Here is a 9,357-nt window from a genome sequence, read left to right as displayed (position 1 = left end):
ATTGTCATCAACTTTAACAGTAAACCTAGTGGATCAATATACAACAAGTGTAATTTCATACAATGGCAATTGTATGCTCCAATGCAGGAGGATTGGGCCTCTTGTTATTCTAAACATTTGGTTCTGGGTGCCGAGATTAGCCTCAGCAAACCAACATGTGTTGTTAGGAATAATGTGGATATCAGGCCCCATGATCCTTCAGGAACTAAGAAGATTAAGTAAATAATGTGGATGTCATATAGAGAGTTTTGCATAGGCCAACTATGGCTGATATAAATGATATGAAGACATTGTGAAACTAGAAACGCTGTATGCTTTCTAGTCTTGAAGTATTATGGTTTAGTTTAGTTTATTAAGATCTCCATTAGCTGCTGTAACTCTTCCTGTGGTCCAACATAAAACTTAACACACAGTCACATCCAAAATTATTAGCACCCTTAATAAAGCAACAAGTACTATAAAAGAAATTATACAAATACTGAGCTGTATTGTGTGACCACATATATATTGTATTGGTATAAAATAATTATATTATTTTATACCAATACTATTTCCTGGTAATGGCTTAAACTATCAAAGGAGGTTCTATCAAAAATAATGATATTAAAGTAAGTGAAATCAACACATAAAACCAGACACTTTATCCTTTCAAACCCTTCATTCTATGTTGTGCAATCTAACTAGTAAAGCTAACTAGCAAGCTAGCCAATATTTGCTTGGGTGCTTGACTGCAGTTGTGAGGTCAGAACGTTCGGAACAAACCTACTCATCGGCCAGTCGCTCTGAATTTAGGAACGGACAATCTGACAGCACAGTTGCAGTCACAAACGCTCTGGATAACATAACAGCCTAACCAGCTCTGCTAGGGCAAGTAATGTTCAGTGAGCTGTTCTCTCATTCGTGTCTGGAAGTAGCTAGCAAGTTAGCTTGGGTGCTTGACTGCTGTTGTTAGTACAGAATGCACAGATCAACCCTTAAAGAGATGGGTGGGGCTAAAGCTTAAGAGGGTGTGAACAATGCTGAATGGGTGTAGACAAAGAAGGGCTCTCTAGTAGTAGTACCAAAACATCCAAAGGCCATTTTCTCAAAAGTGAGTTTACAAGTTTACCAACTTTCAAAGCACAATTACTTTCCCATTGTTGCTCAACTGTAGTGTATGATATGCCATTTTGTAGCACCGAGTCTCTACTTTAATTCAATGTAAAAAACACAATTTCAAATTTTGCTACATAAGACCAATTTGAGCCAGTCGGTCACTATGTATTCAGCCACCAATTATTCTGTTCGTATGTCAACTATTAAAAAATATATATATTTATTTTTGTTAAATATATACCGTAATTTCCGGACTATTAAGCGCACCTGAATATAAGCCGCACCCATTGAATTAAATTATATATATTATTTTGAACATAAATAAGCCGCACATGTCTATAAGCCGCAGGTGCCTACCGGTACATTGAAACAAATGAACTTTACACAGGCTTTAACGAAACACGGCTTGTAACAAAAATAAATAGGCTTTAACGAAACACGGCTTGTAACAAAAAATTAAAAATGAGCAGTAAGCTTTAGTTGTCTTTTTGCACTGAGTCGATTCCTCACGCTGCTGTTTCCAACGTCTTATCATCGACTCATTAAGACCAAGCTCCCGTGCAGCAGCTCTATTTCCTTTTCCAACAGCCAGATCAATCGCCTTCAACTTGAAAGCTGCATCATAGGCATTTCTCCGTGTCTTTGCCATGATGAGGGTGACAAAATGACTACCGTAATCAGAATGATGGGAAGTTTGAGAGCGCTCGATTTAATCTAAACAGTAAACAAAACAGTTGTTTGACCTTAACCCGTTCGGCAATTTCATTGGTCTAATGAAAGCTTCATGCCGCCAAAAAACTGAGCACGTCACAGAATGTGTTTTGAAAAAAAAATAAAAATTAAAAGCGGGAAAAATCCATATATTAGCCGCGTCATTGTTTAAGCCGCGAGGTTCAAAGCGTGGGAAAAAAGTTGCGGCTTATAGTCCGGAATTTACGGTAGGCATTTTCAACATAATACAAACCTGTATGGCAGCCATTCTATCACGGAGAGCAAAAAGCCTCTCCTCATTTCTGTCTCTATGCACCTGCCTCTGCCCCTTGGCTCTCCCTCTAGCCCTGCTAGTCAGACTGCCATCATCAATTTTGTCCAACGCAACCTGTGCATACAATGAATGACGTTAGCTAGATGTCCTGCTATGTGAAATACTTTCTTACAAACATTGGCTATTACTAGCTGTAGCTGCAATTGTGTCAAACTAGCTTTGGTTTAGCAAACGTTAGCAAGGGAACTGACAGAACACATCATGGAAAATGGAAAAGTTGGTTCAGAGTTCGTTTTGATATTTCAATCTGCGTGTCCTGATCGCGTCTGGTGTGGGTTTGACAAAATCAACATGCGCACGATGGCACGCGAGCGGTCTGGTCAGCATGTTAGCATTGCAAAATAAATTTGACACATACATTTTATTCAATCATTGCACCCACACTGCTCGCAAGCGTCTGCATTAGTAGTTTCACAGTTCCAGGCAAGAACACATTCTTGACCAGGTATGGACATCACATTACCAGTTGAACAACATTCAAGAACACACTATAGACCAGGAATGGTGGTTGCATTACCAGTTTCACACTGTTTACTTCAGACACAACTTACTGGACTTAATCAAGTCAATGTTTGGGATAATTCAGTAAGAACAGCAAGCACACTAATAACTAGTAGTAGGAACCAATAGAACTTGATGAGCAAGGTATGTCGCAATATCCTTTAATCCTTCCTCTTAGCAAACACTATGTGTATTAAATTAAATGTGTGTGCTTGCTAGCCTTGAAGTATTAATGCTCGTGAAACAGTAGTACTAGTGATAGTGGTAATGACGGCAGTAGGCCTAGTAATGGTAATAGTTATTAAAGGTAGTTATTTTGGGGTGGTTTGTAGGTGTGGACTTATTATAGTGGGTTATAGTGGGAAATTATAATAGGCAAGCGTGAGTGCTAGTGCATTATTAGCAATAGAATGGGTTTTAAAGATTTCCATTTTTGTTTGTTACAGTATAATCGTCTGATTGTTCTGTGGCAGTGATTTCAGTTTAGAATGTTGAAACTTGCATTCCACCATCGAAATGAATGGAGATACAACAAGCTTTATCGTTTATAAAGTATGAATGGTGGCAAAAAGCTGTGTTGAGGAAATCTAAATGAAGTCAGTCAGCACATGTCAACATTGGGTGGTTTTTGTAGTTGAAATGGATCAAGAGCAGCGGCGAAAACAATTTTTGCTCCATATTCTAAACTGAAATCACTGCCACAAAACTTTCAGAATGTTCAAAAATACATATAATTAAGCTTAAAAATCCATTCTATTGCTAATGATGCTATAGTACTTACTCTAACCTATTATACTTGCCCACTATAATAACTCCACACCTACAAACCAACCCAAAATAACTAACTTTAACTAACCCATAGCCTATGACAACCTTATTACCACCATTACTACAACTTCCATTAGCTAGGCATACTGCCGTCATTACCACTAACACTACTATTTCACAACCATTAATACTTCAACACTAGCAAGCACACACATTTACCTTAATAAATATAGTGTTTGCTAAGAGGAATGATAAAACGATATTGCAATATACCCTTGCACATCGAATTATATTGGTTCCTACTACTAGTTATTAATGTGCTTCATGCACAGTAATATGAACAAAATGTGTCCGCTTCTAGTATTGTTTTTACTGAATTATCTCAAAGTGTTACATGATAAAATCTAGTAAGATGTAACTGAAGTAAACGGTGTGAAACTGATAATGCGACCTCCATACCTGGCGTATAGTGTGTTCTTGAATGGAGCGATAAAACTGGTAATGCAAATAGCAACATTTGTTTATGTCCAAGGCTCAACCAGTCTTCACTTGACCACCTAACATCATAGCATGAGTTTTGTCTAACCTCCAAAAGCTTCAAACACTAACACAGAAGGCAGACGTTTTACGTGCCCCCAACCGTTTTTTTTGTCTGCAGCTTATTTTTTCGGAGAAGTCGGAGGCGATCGAATAAACCCCCAATTCTGCTAGCAATCTTAGGACAATAAAATGGATGAGTTACTGGGAAGATTAAACGACCAACAGGACATTAACAACTGTAACATCTTATGCCTCACGGAGTCGAGGCTGAACTACGACAATATCAACATACAGCTGGCTGGTTATGCGATGTTCTGACAGGATAGAACATCGGTGTCTGGTAAGACAAGGGGAGGCGGTCTATGTATTCTTGTAAACAACAGCTGGTGCATGATATCTAAGGAAATCTCGAGCTATTGCTCGCCTGAGGTAGAGTTTCTCATGATAAGCTGCAGACCACACTACCTCCCGAGAGCGTTTTCATCTATATTCTTTGTAGCTGTTTACATACCACCGCAGTCAGAGGCTGGCACTAAGATAGCATTGAATGAGCTGTATTCTGCCATAAGCAAACAAGAAAACGCTCACCCAGAGGCGGCGCTCCTAGTAGCCGGGGACTTAAATGCAGGGAAACTTAAATCAAATTTATCAAATTTCTATCAGCATGTTAAATGTGCAACCAGAGGGAAAGGAACTTTAGACCACCTATACTCCACACACAGATATGCATACAAAGCTCTCCCGCGTCCTCCATTTGGCAAATCTGACCACAATTCCATCCTCCTGATTCCTGCTTACAAGCAAAAATTAAGCAGGAAGTACCAGTGACAAGATCAATAAGAAAGTGGTCAGATGAAGCAGATGCTAAGCTACAGGACTGTTTTGTTAGCACAGACTGGAATATGTTCCTGGATTCCTCCAACGGCATTGAGGAGTACACCACATCTGTCATTGGCTTCATCAATAAGTGCATCGATGATGTCGTCCCCACAGTAACCATACGTACACACCCCAAACAGAAGCCATGGATTACAGGCAGCACACGACCCTACCCGACGAGCTAAACTAATTCTATGCTCGCTTCGAGGCAAATAACACTGAAACATGCATGAGAGCACCAGCTGTACCGGAAGACTGTGTGATCACGCTCTCTGCAGACGATGTGAGTAAGACCTTTAGACAGGTCAACATTCACAAGGCCGCAGGGCCAGATGGATCACCAAGACGTGTACTGCAAGCATGCGCTGACCAACTAGCAAGTGTCTTTACTGACGTTTTCAACCTCTCCCTGTTCGAGTCTGTAATACCAACATGTTTTAAGCAGACCACTATAGTGCCTGTGCCCAAGAACACTAAGATAACCTGCCTAAATGACTACCGACCCGTAGCACTCCCGTCTGTAGCCATGAAGTGCATTTAAAGGCTGGTCATGGCTCACATCAACACCATCATCCCAGAAACCCTAGACCTCTGCAACTGGATCCTGGACTTCCTGATGGGCCGCCCCACTCTTTGGTCTTGGCCATGGTGGAGAGTTTGGAATCTGATTGATTGCTTCTGTGGACAGGTGTCTTTTTTACAGGTAACAAGCTGCTGTTAGGAGCACTCCCTTTAAGAGTGTGCTCCTAATCTCAGCTCGTTACCTGTATAAAAGACACCTGGGAGCCAGAAATCTTTCTGATTGAGAGGGGGTCAAATACTTATTTCCCTCATTAAAATGCAAACCAATTTATAACATTTTTGACATGCGTTTTTCTGGATTTTTTGTTGTTGTTATTCTGTCTCTCACTGTTCAAATAAACCTACCATTAAAATTATAGACTGATCCTTTCTTTGTCAGTGGGCAAACGTACAAAATCAGTAGGGGATCAAATACTTTCCCCCCCCCACTGTATACCCGCCAAACCACCACCACAAATGCCCCTACACCCCCTCAACCTTCCATGTGGGATCTGTGGCAGATGAATCAGAATTAGTTGGGTAACATAGATAATTAAGATGTCTTATCTTAATAATATGCTTATGTGATATACTTGTTATTAGAATGTATCCCTGTGGACTCTGGTGTTGGCAGTTGCACTTCTTCCCTCAGCTGGGGCTCAGTCACTTGGGGCCCAGAGAGGGGAGAGGTCAGACTTGTCTTTTACATGTCTCTGGTGCTATGCAGAATATCAGAAAGGGAAGAAGACAGGATGGAACATTGTCTTCATATGTGAATGTGTCTTTACCTATTCTTAAACCATGTGAAGGGATGGCGTGATTAATGGGGAACCAATTACTTGTCTTCACAATGTCTGTGCGCAAGTCACTCCTTCCTTTGGCATTGGGGGAAGGTGTATGGCAGTGTATGGAACCATTGTATGTCCTCTCCGATGTTGCACTTATCACGGGATAGTATATGACCTAGAGACTCAACTCCCCTCAGTGAGCTTGTCCAGGAGTGGGGTCAAGAAGGGGTTTTACTTGAGATGGGAGTATCTAGAGTTGACAATTGAGTTATGCCATTGGATGAGTTGGTGTTTTTGTTCTATACCGAACCAGGAAGAGACGGTTCCAGTTTGGAGTAGGAGGGCCAGACACTGGTCTGTACAATGAAAACTGTTGACACAGCAGATGCTGTCTGCTATGTATTATAGATACCTTTCATACAAATCTTAACCTTGTGACCATTCTATGTATCTGCTGTTCGTCATGTAGGTTGAGAGGGGTGTATCTTGGCTATAAAAGATCTTTGTACTTTTGTGTTGTCACTCAACGGTTCATTAGAAATAGGGAATCGTTGAAAGTCAGTGCTATTGCAAAGCTCTTATTATTAAATTTGTAGTTTAAGTATAACTGACTTGTGTGTGAAGTTTGTCTCTCTCCTCATTTGGTAATACAGAAATTAACCACCACAGAGCCAACACTGCTCTTGAACCATTTATGCTACAAACACCAAACCAAATTGTACATGTGCAGTCTGACTTGCTTTGCTTCAACACAGCTTGTTGCTACAATTTATGGGTCTTTCTATAAACTAGGGTACCAGTGAGCATTTCTTGTTTGGAGCTGTTACAAAGTCATTGATAATAATTTGCCTTTTTTTCCACGTGAACACATTAACATATAAAAGGGGGAACATACGGTACATGATTTACATTGAATGTATCAAAACCTATGTTTAAACCCTTTCTCGTGCTGTCCGGGTAGCTGGTCAGACAATCCCGCAGGTGAAGAAGCCGGATGTGGATGCTCATAACGTAAACACATTTGTGAACAAAACTAGAGAAATAAGCTTTTTGTGCATATGGAACATTTTGGGATCTTTTATTTCAGCTCCTGAAACATGTTGCGTTTATATTTTTGTTCAGTATGCTTTAAGACAAGCTAGAGAGCACACACATTTTCTTCAAGAAATGTACAGGAAACAAAATAAAGGAAACACCAACATAAAGTGTCTTAATAGGGCGTTGGGCCACCCACGACAGCTTTAATGCACCATGCTTCCATGAGAAATTCCATCATTTGGTGTTTTGTTGGTGGTGTAAAATGCTGTCTCAGGCGCTGGTCCAAAATCTCCCTTAAGTGTTCAATTGGGATGAGATATGGTGACAGACGGCCACGGCATATGGTTTACATCATTTTTATGCTCACCAAACAATTCAGTGACCACTCGGGCCCTGTCGTTGAGAACATTGTCTCTCTTGAACAAGGCATATTTCCCATGGACATGAAACACACTAAAGTTATACCTCTGTATAAGAAAGGGATAAAGTCTGACCCTGGGAATTATAGGCCTGTATCTATCCTCAGTGTAACATCAAAGATCCTGGAGAGAGTTGTACATGAGCAAATGTATGATTTTCAGTCAGGTTTTAGAAAATCATACTCCACTGATTCATGTCTTCTCAGTTGTGTAAAGTAACGATGTAGAAATACTTTGTTACTGTACTTAAGTCGTATCTGTACTTTATTTATATTTGCCGACTTTTACTTTACTACATAAAAAAAAGGATACTTTTACGCCCATACATTTCCCCTGACACCTTCGTTACTCACTACAAAAATCAAATCAATCTGAAGCTAGAAGAAAAAAAACGAATCACGTTGGCAAAAAGATGCAAGCAACATAGTCGAGTCGGCACACTCACGGGTGAACTTGTTTTGCTAGGCAGCAGGCGACGACATAGAGTTTATCCAATCCTCATCAGTTTGGGCAAATCCAGGGGTCCTAAAGTGTAAACCCCATCCGCCTGTTACTTGCAAAACAGTCATCCACTCAGCAGCACTTTGCCCACGCGTGTCCGAAATGGCACAATCATGTCCGACATCGCTCTACCACCACCACCTCCAGATGAGGACGAACACCCTTGGCTGTATCTAAAATAAATGTTCTCTTTTCTCGGAATGAAGGATTCATCCTACCGGATGAAATGTCTTATGTTTACCAAAAGTTCAGAAAATACTAGCGTTCAAGAACTTACCGTCGATCCTAAAAAAATAATATATTTTTTTAATGTAAGTCTACTGTTAGCTTGCTAGAATAACGTTAGCATGCTAATTAGCTAACCTAACATTAGCTAACCTAACTAGCCCACATTTGCGAATGCAACAAGCAGTGTTAGTTGATGCTAGCTAATCCTATATAGTTCACTAGCTAGTAGCTACCTACTTTAGCTGGCTAAAATGGGCCCAGATTCAGAAGCTTTGTTAGCTAAAGCAATCTTTTTGCAAGATAACGCCGATAGAGACAGCAGCTTCGATTCAAGTCCTTAGGAAACTGCAGTATTTTTTATTTTTTTTAGGTGGTATAATTTCTTAAATGCTATTACATACAGCCGGGAAGAACTATTGGATATCAGAGAGATGTAAAATTTACCAGCACTACGACTTTCCCAAAGCGGATCCTTTGTCTGCACCTCCCAGGGCAATTGAACCGATTCCAGAGACCGACCCAAAACACCGGAGGAGAGGGTGCCGGAACGGTCTTTTAGTGAGGCTTCGGATGCGCGCACACCACCCACCGCTTCTGAGTATATTACACGCTAATGTCCAGTCCCTAGTTTAAAGTCGACGAAATTAGGGCAAGAGTTGCTTTCCAAAGAGATATCCGGAATTGTAACATACTGTTTCACAGAGACATGGCTAGCTGGGGACATGTCGGAGTCTGTACAGCCAACAGGATTTTCAGTGCATTGCGCAGACAGGAACAAACGTCTATGGTAAGAAGATGGGCGGGGGTGTAGGTTTCATGATTAACAACTCATAGTGTAATTGTATCAACATACAAGAACTCTAGTCCTTTTGTTCACCTGACCTAGAATTCCTCACAATCAAGAGAACTCTCCTCGGTTATCTTCACAGCCGTGTATATCCCCCGCAAGCGGATACCAAGACGGCCATCAAGGAACTTCACTGGACTTTATGCA

Source organism: Salmo salar, chromosome 09 (assembly GCF_965601325.2).
Source record: "Salmo salar chromosome 09, fSalSal1, whole genome shotgun sequence".
NCBI lineage: Eukaryota > Metazoa > Chordata > Actinopteri > Salmoniformes > Salmonidae > Salmo > Salmo salar.
Note: the sequence above shows the minus strand (reverse complement) of the source record.